At 41.8% G+C, this 12,808-nt stretch overlaps 1 long non-coding RNA gene across 1 annotated transcript; it reads right to left on the reverse strand.

Moving 5' to 3' along the window:
* Positions 1-3,404: 3,404 nt before the first annotated feature.
* On the reverse strand, positions 3,405-6,346 carry LOC121933268. Its single transcript, XR_006104499.1, has 3 exons — positions 6,274-6,346; positions 4,338-4,359; positions 3,405-3,553 (listed from the first exon to the last, which is right to left on the reverse strand). It is a non-coding gene; the product is annotated as an uncharacterized LOC121933268 (long non-coding RNA).
* Positions 6,347-12,808: the final 6,462 nt, after the last annotated feature.

Raw genomic sequence — 12,808 nt, forward strand, 5'->3', positions numbered from 1 at the left:
AGCAATGACGTTTTTAAAAAGTGATATTAGGAACTCGGACCCTACGTTGATAACACTATTTTGCCTTTGTTTCACATTGGTATTGTGCTTCACCACAGTGGGAAGCGATGTGGTTTTCAGACGGTGTGGCAAATCCGCATCACCTTTTTGTTGAAGGTCTATGTATATTGACAGTTGCATCTTCTCCTCCTCATTTAAAAAAAATGGAATTGATCACACGAAGGAGATTGGGAGTTTATCCCATGAATATCCTGGAAAAACCATGCAATTACATGAAAGGATTTCACACGACATCACACAAAACCCGCCATTAAAGTGGTCACAAAGAAACATTAACACACATCTTTTTACTTTTGAGATTTCAGCGACAATGCATTTTTTGATATCACTTTATTGGTGCAATTGCGCGTGATAATCATTTGCACCATTACTCACCATTTTCGCTTTATTTGTGGGATGCTTTAAATGCGCATTAATTGCTCTTTAATGCTGAAATTAGCCTCAATGTGATAAACTCCAATGATAAATGGCACCAATCAGAATCCAGATCCATGTGTCTTATGAAATAGACTCAAGTCTATGAAAGCTCAAATCCCATCTTTGTTTCATTTAGTCTTCTCTTAGTCACAACTCTACCTAGGTTGCATCCTCACTGCAGAAATAATCCAGTTGGACATTACCACATGCCATTGACAATGTTATGACTTGCAAAGACAAGTCCACAAGACACATGCTATCTGCCCTACTCTGCTTCTGCTACTATCAGACAAAAGATGCCCATTGTGCCAGGGTGACATTTTTGGTCCCACATGCATACTTTGACTTATGTATGTGTATATCCCACATAGAATTGTGGGCATCATGAGATGAAAGGACTCATTAGAAAAGATGATAATGCCAAGTAATGTCAAAGGCATTGGCCAAAAAGGGAGACTACATTACAGGTGCATGGATTCAACCAAGGAAGCAACGGCTCCAAGTTTGCAAGATGTGAACAGATCAACTGATGATCCTGGATCCTGGAGGTCTCTCATTCATGGAAAACAAAGGAAACAAGACATTTAGCTTCTGGATATGGCAGTAAAGCAGCCTCAGATGTCCTTTAAGGTGAATATGATATATATTTATACTCACACGCATATACATATACAAGCACATGCATTTCAAAGACAGTGCCCTCCCTCTCTTCCTCCAAAACCCCACACTTATCCAAAGTGTCTCCTTGTGTAAACTTGCTGGGCTAAGGAAAGTTAACTTGGCTTAAGTATTGACTATCTGTCTTGAGGGTGAGGGCTGTAAATTCTCTCTCCTCAGATCCGAGTCGATTTGTTATCAAATCAGGCATTGAGAGCTGATTCATTGCTATTCAGCGCTGGGCTGATTTATATGCAGAATGTAAAACAGACGCCTTATGTGATACATATTTATGGTGAGTGCTGTTGGAGGAAGATTTATTACGGATTCCTTTGTCGGGGTGTGCATGAGCAGAGCTGAGATGACTTGTATTTCCTCTCAGCTGCCAATGCCAAACTCATTAAAAAGAGGTGTGACTATTAATATACATTGTAATACTGACAGCTCTTAATTTATAACACCTTGGCTGGATGGAGTATTCTCCTGACTTGAAAAGGTGTTTTCTGCATCCTTCTTTCCGCGGGGTGCAAACTGAAATGTAGATAAACACACAGGAGGTCTCACCTTGACTCGCTCCCTTCTTTTGGGGGGTACAAAGATCATGTTTAGGCTGGAAGAAGCCCAAAGGTGTGGAAAACACTTTCCCCATCTCAATACATCATAGGAGTGTAGAATGGTTTTTTACTCCAGGGGTCGGATTCAAGCAGCCCTCCAGATGTTGGTGAGCTACAACTCCCAGTGGTTCTGAATAGTATAGCCAATGCTATGAGTTCTAGGCCTGATTAACACTACCTTTAAAACCAGATCGCAAATCAGTTTGAACTGGTTCAAATGACCCTGGTTCCCATTTAAACCAAATCGATGTAGCAATTCCAAGAGGGAGTCCATGCGCTAGACCCATTTAACCTGCATCTTTTTTGATGCTGATGCTTTCTGCATCTTTTTCATTAAATCGATTCCGCGCAAGTGTGAACCGGATGCGGATCAGAAAATAGTCAACTATCACGAGTATGACTACTTTGCAAATTTGTATACCTATCATTGTAGTCTAAAGCAGCTTTATTTGATGGACTTATAATCCAAGTATATTCTGGCTAAACAGAAAAGCTATATACTGTATATCCCCCCCTCCACCTCCATGAGTTTTCTTTTGTTAAAAAGAAGAAGATTTTATTACAATACAGTGGAATTTAAAAGATTTCATTACGGTTGAGCTGACACCTGCAACATATAAAGAACAACAGTCGAGGAAATGTAATTTATAATAGCCTGTAAATTAATTTTCCCGAGTGGTCATTCTTTGGGCCCAGTCTTAGCTCTATTCTAATCCAATCATTTGAAAAAATACCTACTTTGCAAAAAAAGAAAGAAAGAAAGAAAAAGGAAAGATACAGTTCGATAAAAAAGAATAGAGATATGTTGTAGCCAACTGTTTTCCTATCTGGGCCAAAATTTAAAGGAATATAAAGGAATACAATATAAATACACAAAGTCACCAGGATTGTTTATTCCTGGGGAACCTCATGGAAAATTCAAGACTATAGTAAAGTGGAGAAGGGAAGTCATCTCATAGCATCTCCGCCCCATTGCTACCCTCAAAAGTAATAAAAATAGGTCCAGTTGAATGAATAGCAAAACCACACAAATTAAATATGAGCCGTAAAACAGAAGAAGAAAACGTTGGCCTTTGTCCATGGAACTGATCGCATGTTGACAGCTGGAATGTACATGGCTCCTTTCTCAAAGGGAGGCCATCCTCTGTCACATTCCAACATCAGCAACACAATAGTGGCAGAGGGATGGATTGACACCTGTCAACACAACCCGGCCGCCCTTTGCGTTTAGGGGCTGTCACCCACTTTCCACAAAATGTGATATTTTGTTCACTTTTATGTCTTCGCTTTCTTTGTTCAAAAGGCAGCACAACCCCTCCAATCTCAAGGTTCTCATTCCAGGTTTCGGATAAATTCTTCTGCAGTTGTGTATCTTTGGAGGCACTTCCATGTTGGGATGGACAACTGCAATGGGTCCAGGGCCAGTTTTATGCCCCTGGGACCTTTGGAGGCTAGACAAACCAACAAATACATGTGTCCAGAACACCACTTCTGATTTGGGAAACCTATTTTGTTTTTTCATGTTGAACAGTACAGTAAGAGTGAAACCTATTTGCAAAATGGAACACCATTTTCCCACCAAATAGTTGCTTGGGAAAATCAGGCAATATCTGAACAGCAACAGGAGATACAAACCAAGACTCTTTTATTGAGGAATGTTGCCCGTTTATTGATTTTGTAAATTCAGAAAGGATTACTGGAATACCAGCAAGACCTTTGGAAAGATGCTGTATACTCAAAGCGCTCGATGGAGACCCTATTAGAAACTCCACAACCATTATTCCAAACCAGGAGATGTAATAGCCCTAAATGTATATAAGAAAGAAATAGTTTTAATAGTCACGTCTTGATTTGACTGGTACTGACTAGTATCGTGTTTGTATTTTGTTCCTTATTTAGTTATTCTCAATCATTGTATTGGTTTACCTATAGACTTGATTCCCCCCCCTCCCTTCTTTGGGGATGTTTTGGGGAGAGTTGAGGGACTTTGCAGGGTTATGGGGTGGAAAGTGCTGCATTTCAGGCCTGTTTTGGGGCAAACAAATGGTCCAAAATCCGCCCCCAGTTGTTTAATTTTGTTTTGTTGCGCTGGGGACTTAAGAAATATTCTATGGTTTCCAAAGGGCCCCAAGGGCCACATGTAACCTGTGGGCCACACTTCTGCCCACCCTTGATCTTATCCTTTGGCTTTATATAAGGCTAAAAGAAGGGCAAAGGCGCTTGCTGATGTCCATTGCATTCATGCCAAATCTAACATCTTCCTTCAAAGCTCAGTTAGCAAGAGGATCTGTACATGCCCAAATCTCCTTTTTGCCCATCAGACAAGAGTTCTCAGTTGCAAAATCAACCCAACAAAAGATGTGGTGGAAAGAAGGAGAAAGGGAAAAGAGAGAGAGAGCAATAAAAGTTATGCATGACCAACTGGGACTTGGTCAAATTAGTGGCTTATTATTACCAAGGGTACTGTAGGAACCAAGTTTGTTATTGGCAGTTCCTGTTTCTGTAAAAGACTTGTTAATAGCTGAAATTTAAAGGTGTTGTTCGACTGGCAAAATGTTATTTTTTCCTCAGGAATTGCTGTGTTCTCACCTGCTATTAAGACTCCAGAGAGCTGCAAAAGAGAAAAGGGAAGGGAAAAAAGCAACAAGGTTTGTAACTCAGCATTACTGGAAGGTTCGGGATGGTGTTATTCATTTACCTTCAGAGATTTAAGGTACTGTTATTATTTCTTTTTCTGGAGGGGCACAAGCTTCCAGACTTGGAGAAACTTGGTGAGGAGCGAGGAAGATGTTTTCTTCTAACACTGAGACTTTCTGATCCATCCCAGAGATATGTCTGTACAAGATTACCCAGAAAAAAATACCAAAGAGGAATATAGAAAATGAACCAATCTTACTGTGCTGTTATGGCTGCCAACTTGATTTTACTTGTGGTTGTATAACAAGAAGCTCAGGCCCTAAACAGACTGGTACTTTGTGCCAGCCTGGGGTAAAAAGTAGGGCTAGATAGGGCTGAGCATCCACACATGTCCAGCTCTACCTTCGCCACCTGTGCACCATGTTGGCGTGCACCCATCTACACGGGGCACACCATGATGATGCACGGGTGTTGGAGGATCCAAATGGCAATCCGCAGAAGGGGCATCATCATGGCACGTGAGTGCCATGATGACACCCCTTCCAGGAAACTGCTTTCAGTAGCTTATTTTTGCTCCCGAAAGGGAGTGAATTATTGCTGCAGCGTGCAGTTGCCATAAATATGATCCAGGGCAGAAAGGTGTGGCATCTCGCCATCCCTTCCTTCCCATCTGTCAAAGCCTCAGTCTTCTTTTTAACTTTCTGTGGTGGTGGGATTGCATGGTGCTGTAAGGTAAGAAGCTATGCCAATAGCAGAAGTGTTGCTGGTGGGCTGTCCCATGCCAGACGTTTGCTGAGGAGCCAAACTAAGAGTGCCAAACAGGTTCTGGGCACCAGCAGTAGTGGTAGGGTAACACCAGACAAGGATCCCTCATTGGCAGTTGCACCATAACTTATGCTTGTTAGTAGTGCACAGAAGGAGGGATGGTAAGCCCCTTTTGAATGTCTTTTTATGACAAAAAATCCTATGATGAGCCAATTGTAATAGTTTCCAATCAGCAAGGAGGTCAAGCAAGGCTGCATTTTATCTGGCTTGTATGCTAAATATATACTGTATATACTCTTGTATACATCTAGAAATTTGAGTTGGCTTATCCACGGGTCAATGTGAATACAGTCGGCCCTTCTTATACACTGATTTTTTATACACTGATTCAAGCATCCAGTTTGAAAATGTTAAAAAAAGTATAAATTTCAAATATCAAAACCTTGATTTTGCTTTTTTTATAAGGGACACCATTTTGCTATGCCATTCTATTTAATGGGACTTGAGCATCCACGGATTTTGTTATCCACAGGAAATCTTGGAACCAAACCCCGGAGTATAACAAGGCTCCACTGTACTGTACTTTAACTCTCATAAAAATAGAACCCATCTCCTGGTGAGATTCAAGAGTGTTATCTTCCTTGAAGCACTAACCTTCCTCTATTCTCTCATCTCTCTATCCTTCAGTGTGAACACAAACAGTTATGCCTCCTGCAGTTTTGTACGTGTTCTTTGACATTGTTTTCCTTTGCTTCATCCTTTACATCCTTTGTTACATGACCCTAAGTCTTACTCTCGACTTATCCATGAGTCATATCAAAACCCATCATTTTGGCCCTTAAAACTGCCCTCGACTAATACATGAGATCGACTTATAGTCGAGTATATACGGTAATTCACACATCTGGATTAGACTCTGAGGAAGAGGGTTCCTTCTCTTTGCGCCTCTCCTGCCCCATGCCAAAATGCCGCCACACCATGCCATGCCATGCCACGCCACGCCACGCCACGCCACGCCACGCCACGCCATGCCATGCCATGCCAAGCCACCCACCCACCCCTTTCCCTCTTTTAACACTTTGGTTTTATTTACAGATATGTCGCCAGAATCCCAATGACCGACCTATTCTCTGCCTGTGTCATTTTCCCACAGTGCGCTCGCCCGAAGCAGCATCCCGACAGAGTGCAGAGTGAGGATGGTGGAGGGGTCGGGGGCGAGAAAGACGAAAATGAAAAGTGGGAAAGAATTCTTTTCAACACTCCTCCTCCTCCTCCTCCTTCACCACCGCCACCATTCCTTTTATGTGGGTCTCTCTTCTCCCTCCTTCTCTCTGGCTCCTTTGGACCCACTTTACTCCCTTTATGTTACACAGTTGCTTCAAATTGAAACCCAAGGAGAGTCCTATAAGGGAAGGCATAGGATCCCTGGGAGAGAGCTTCGAGGGAGAGTGGAGGAGGGCTGCGAGAGAGGCCTCCAACAAGCTATACACACCAGATGTATAACATTATCTGCTCAAACTGGCAAGCACAAAGGCCCAAAAACAAAAGAGATGAATTAGGGAGAAGCATTCAAAAGCGTGTTTTCAAAACAGGCCCAGCCAAGAGGCTGGCTGGCCCTCCTGAGATGGAGAGGGGGAAAGAAAGAGAAAAGTCTGAGAGAAAAGGTGCTAAAGAAAGAAAAGGGAAAGAGCTAAGGGGAGAGAGACTGAGAGAGACTGAGAGAGAGAAAGAAAGAAGGAGAGAGATGCGTTTTTTTTCCAATTAGTTGAGACCGAAAGAGCAAAAAAACTTGCAGGGGAGCAAGAGAGATACCCTTGAGAAATCTCACAACTCGGGTAAACTGGAAAATACAAAAAATGTTTTGGGTAATTTGGACTCCAGCCCAGTGCGAAAGCTGCAGTCTCAAATTGTGAAGCAAGGCATGAGGAGAAACTATGTGTAGTTGCTCAAAAGTAACTCTATTTTTAGTTTTTTGTGGGTTTTTCGGGCTCTGTGGCCCTGTTCTAGAAGAGCTTATTCCTGACGTTTCGCCAGCATCTGAAGACGCCAGCCACGGATGCTGGCGAAATGTCAGGAATAAACTCTTCTAGAACAGGGCCACTTAGCCCAAAAAACCCACAAAAAAAAACTATGGATGCCGGCCATGAAAGCCTTCAACTTCACACTGAGAATGTTTTGATTAAAAAATAAAACAGATCTTGGGCATAGTATTGTTTTTGTGGTGGTGAAGATGGAAACGAAAAAATGGAATGGGGACAGAATAAAATTGTGGTTGGTAACTGGGGTTGTACCTACATGACAGAATTAATGCACTTTGACACCACTTCAGTTGCCATGGCTCCATCCCATGGGTTTCTGGGATGTGTAGTTTTGTGAGCTTTTTAGCTTTTCTTTCCAAGAGAGCACAACAAACTGCAGATCCCAGGATTCCATAGGAAGGACCCATGACCATCAAAGTGGTGTCAAACTGCATTGTTTAATGCAGCAGCAACCTTCAGTAAATCCAGAAGACAATTTTCTGCCCTGAAACTCTTAGGGGCAGGAAAGTCATGCCAGAAGAATTAAACATAGATGGCTGGAGATCCACTTTGGCTTTGAATGAGAGGACTTTTGGGGATGTCAAATAAGTCTAGCGGTGAATATTCTAACCAGTTTAACAGTTGAACCAGAATTGTTGGAGGTTTCCATGACTGACAATTCAATGTTTTGGAAGAAGCAAAAATAAGAGTGCCAGCCACAGATGCTGGCAAAACATCAGGAATAAACTCTTCTAGAACATGGCCACATAGTCCAAAAAACCCACAACGAAACTAAAAAGAGGAGTGTTTGAGAAGATTTGAAAGGGTTAAAAGCTGCAAAAAGAAGAAGAAAACAACCTTGGAGAGCTGCATGCTATTCACTGGAGTAGAATATAATGAAAAATGGCATGTCTGGCTAGCTAGAACCCTGAACTTAAATAAGGATAAATCTACATTGCAACTTTTTATTGCAAATCATAATGCACGGATCCTCCACAAGCCCATATCTTTTGAACATGGTTTCCTCATGTTCTGCGCCTTATTTTAGCTGCTTCACCTGGTGGTCCTTTTTTAAAACGCACACACACACACATGGGTACATGCATACACTTCTGGCAATGTATAAAATAGATTCATTAGCTTTGATTAACCTCCTTTAAAGCAGACTTTAAAAACCTACTGCAGACATCTATTGCAACGGAGACAGGCTTTAAGATGCTTTATCATGTTTAAGACCCAATTACTGTTGTCCCAAATAAGAATAAAACATCACAGTAAAAATGTGGCCCACACCGTTATGTTCTAGCTCACAGCAAATAATCATTAATTTATAACAGCAACTTCCCCTCTTCCTGTAGTTTTATTGATGGCTACAGTTAATTTGAGTTGAAAACAATGTAACGTGAGACTGATCAGACCGACTACTCCTTTGGTTTTATTGACTTTTCGGAGCTTTGCCCCCCTTCTTCTACTCCAAGTCCTTAAAAAAGAAAAAGAAATGTTGTGTGCTTCACATGTCAGACAGCAACGTCTTAATGTACCTTTATAAAAAGTGAAGCTGAGATGAAGCAGCTGTGTTCACACTTTACCTTTTTCAGCTTAAAATCTATACTGTGTTGTCAAATTCAGGGGAGCATTTCTTGGTAGGGAAGACACAAGTAAACTAGTGGAGGTACCAGGAAAAAATTCACATCACTAACCTGCCCAGGAGTTAAGAAAAGGCACTTATCAAAGGCTCATTTTATCTACTTTTTGCTTCTACACTGCAGAATAAATGCAGTTTGATACCGCTTTAACTACCATAGCTCAGTGCTATGGAATTTGGGGATTTGCAGTTTGGGGAAATACTTTGCCTTCTCTGCCAGAGAGCTCTGGTGCCACAACAAACTACGGCCCGCTACACACGGTCCAAAAGGTGCGTAGTGGCACCAAAACTAGGGTTCAGGAGCGTGCATTAACTGCACGCTCCCGAACCCTACAGTGTATCAGCGGTGGCCTAATGGTGGAATCTCTTCCGCATTCGCCCCATCATTTTGGTGTAAAGGACACACAACATCCCCACATCACTGCACATCCATTACGTCACGTGTCTGCCAATGGCGCACTTGCAACATAACCAGGGCTCTGCTAAAAGAACCCAGAAGAACCGGGTTCTTTTTACTCCGGAGGGACATTGCACGGTCTGGCAGCTGCAGCGCCCCTTCGAAGTTAAAACGCGTGGCTGCAGACCGCCATTTTCAGGGGGTCTATACTGCGCCTATATGTTCCAGGATTCCATAGGATGGAGACATGGCAGTCAAAGTGGTGTCAAATTGGATTATTTCTGAGTGCAGAAGGGATGGGAAAATCTTGGGGGAAGGGGAAAATATTGAAAATGTGATGGAGGCTCCTGGAGGCTTTGAAGAAACTGACATTTTAGTCTTTTCCCAGTGCTTCTGGAGGCATTGTGATTTAGGCCTGAATTAACTTTGTAGAAAGAAGAATGAATAAAGAAAAAGAAAGGGAAAACTATAGGGAAATCTATGCAAAGTTTTTCTGCCTTCTCCCTTTCTTTTAATAAATGCCTGATCGTAACCAAAACTTTTGTTTTGGTTTTCTTATCATATCAATATATTTTCATGGATGTTACCTAACCGGTGCTCTAAGCCAATCTTATACTTGGGAGAGATGGACTATGGATCCCTTAAACAGATGGAATTGCTAAGGGTCCTTAGAATCTAAGGCTCGCAAACTTGACTAATTTAATGCAAGGGTGAAAATATTTGGAGATAGTTTTTATTTAATAAAAAAATAATGTTCCTCTAGCATTTTTGTAACAGCTGCAAGAAAGAGCAGTGGATGTTTTGGAAGGGGTTTGAGTGAAGCAGGGACAATAAACAGTGAGATGCTGCAGCTCTGAGGCAAGAACGGGGAACAACAATTAAAAAGAAGGAAACAAGTATTTTCACCCAGAAGGAGTTTTCCTTTTAGAGAAGCCATCAAGATCACTTGCTACTTGTCAGAAAGTGTGTGATCCTTAGAGTAGCCAATGAAACCTCACCTAAAGTGAACATCTCCATGATTTTAGAAATCTTCCTTGGGAATAAACTGCTGAGGAATTTCAGGGGCAGCCAAGAGATTTTATTTATTTCCCATCGCAAGTATTTGTTGATCACAATTTTTTTTTTTTTTTTTTGCACAATGGGATATGTTGTGCATTGGGACATGTTGTGTAATGGGACACATTATATAATGGGACATGTTACACATTGTGCATTGGGACATACACATTGGGAGATGTTATGCATCAGGACATGTCATGCAGTGGAACAATTTGTGCATCTGGACAGGTTGACATGGGGAAATGTTGCACATTGGAATACTTTGTGCCCTGGGACATGTGCATGTGCATTGGGACCATGTTCCCGACTCCCCTTGCACAATAGACCCAATGGTGTAGTTATATATCTTCTCACCTCCTGAGAATGCAAACACTGTGCAATTCAACTTAATGCAATTGTAAATTGGTTTATGATGTAACTCTCCAACAGGATATTAGCCATAATCTGAATAGGGAATCAGACCATGATCTCCAGAGTCCAAGTTCTATGCTCAAACCACTACTTACCCAGCATAGCCAGCAGATAAATCATATGATGAGATCCCATGTCAGAGTTTCACAGAGTCCACCTCGCCATGTGGAGTTACTCATTAATTATGCTATCCTTCTTATTAGATGGCATAGTTGTGGAACTGAATTCACACCCAAATGTGCACTGCATATATATCTCCATGTGCATCTATCTCCATATGCATCTCTATGAATGCATGAATTTACCTGTGAATGCAGTTAGACATTTTGGTCTGATGTGGAGCAGATACATTTTATTCAAAGTTGCAAAATCAGATGAGGTGCCATTGCACTTTGCATGCACAGGCGTCCACTGTTTATTGAATGTCCATATCATCCAGATGCACATTCATTGTTTAATTGGTTGTACATGCATTGCATAATTTTATCATTTGCTAATGCGGTGTTGCTATTGCTCAACCCATGCATAGCTCTGTGAGCATGAAGTTACGTTCTGTGTCTCCATTTCTGGATCTCACCCTGTATATATTATCATGATTACATTGGTGGACCTGCCAGAACTATCTCCCATGCAGATCTGGGATATTTTTATAAAGGTCAGTGTGTGGCCATACTTGTTCTGGCCAGGACTGGCAGTTTTCCCCACAGTTCCTACCAGTAACCAGATGCTTCATTGGTTTCCCCCTTGTCCAACATCCCTCGAGTCTTCCTTGAGTCAAAACCTGCTCCAGACCGAGTTCCACCGAATAGCAGCTAGCAGCAACAGCTGTGCCTTCTGCTAGTACTGCTATATCCTCCTAACCATTCCATGTCCCTGTGAACTGCAGAAGCTCATCGGTTCTGGCAGGGAGTCAGTGCCAACAAGCTCCACATTGCAAAATGTTCAGGAAGGATATGTCGCCGGCACCAGCCTGCTGTTTAAACCGCCTTCCAAAGAAGCCAGATTTAATATTTCATCAGCAGAACAGATCGAGAGATTTGCAAAACATCAAACAAATACTAATACAAACACCTCCTGAAAGCAAATTAAGGAAATTGCCGCTGACAAATGTTCCCATTGACATGACTGTGGGTGTCTGCGGGCCTCTGTTTGCATTGTCGCACCATGGAAAAAATACAATAAATACCTCAAAGACGTATGCTTATTTATTAAGACGATACTTTCATCCTTGGTTTGGATGACATGTAGAAAACATTGCTGCCTCATGTTTGAAGATGATTTCCCCCTCCTTTACACCGAGAAAAAACAATGATGATACAGCTCCCAACACACAGCTGGGTGCAGACAAGGAAATGGTAAAGCCTTGTAAGCACATGGTAGGAGTTGTCACAGCAGTCAAATATCTTTATAGTCAAAGTATGATACTTGTAATTATGCATCGTGGCATATTTCCAGGGCTCTGTGTATCACCGTAACCTAAACGGGATGCAAACCTCCATCACTTTCTACCCCAAAATGAAAAGAGTATGTTTGCGATTGCAGATACGTGTCCTGGACAAGCAATGGACTCACATATATTGGCTATGAAATAAACATGAAATCTATTGGCATCCAAGCTAGATCCATGGATAGTTTCTCTTACTTTGCATGAATGCATTCTTCGGTGGTGACTTGATTGTGCAAGACCTTTCATCAGAAACATGTGCTGATTTAATTGTGCATCATAAAGCCAGTTGGAGAGATGGAGCAAACTTACCAATAAGGATGAATTTGTATCATACCTGGCAATAGGAAATATACTACCTAATTAAACCAACTACATATAGGATGGTTAACAAACTACAGATCCCAGGATTCCATAGCACTGAGCCATGGCAGTTAAAGCAGTGCCAAACTGCATCATTTCTTCAATGCAGATGCAGCCTAGGAAGTGGAGTCTGAAACCAGACTGTCCAACATAAGACTGGAATCAGATTCCACAAACATCCCTATTTTAAAGACCATCACCTTGGATTTATTACCAAGTGTTATTGCTTAACTAACTTGCTGGAGTCCCTGGTAGATATTTGTTTCTAGTCTAAAGGAAATGGGAAAGGCAGGGATGGTTGCATGCCAAAGACATAAAAAG

Source organism: Sceloporus undulatus, chromosome 6, assembly GCF_019175285.1.
Source record: "Sceloporus undulatus isolate JIND9_A2432 ecotype Alabama chromosome 6, SceUnd_v1.1, whole genome shotgun sequence".
NCBI lineage: Eukaryota > Metazoa > Chordata > Lepidosauria > Squamata > Phrynosomatidae > Sceloporus > Sceloporus undulatus.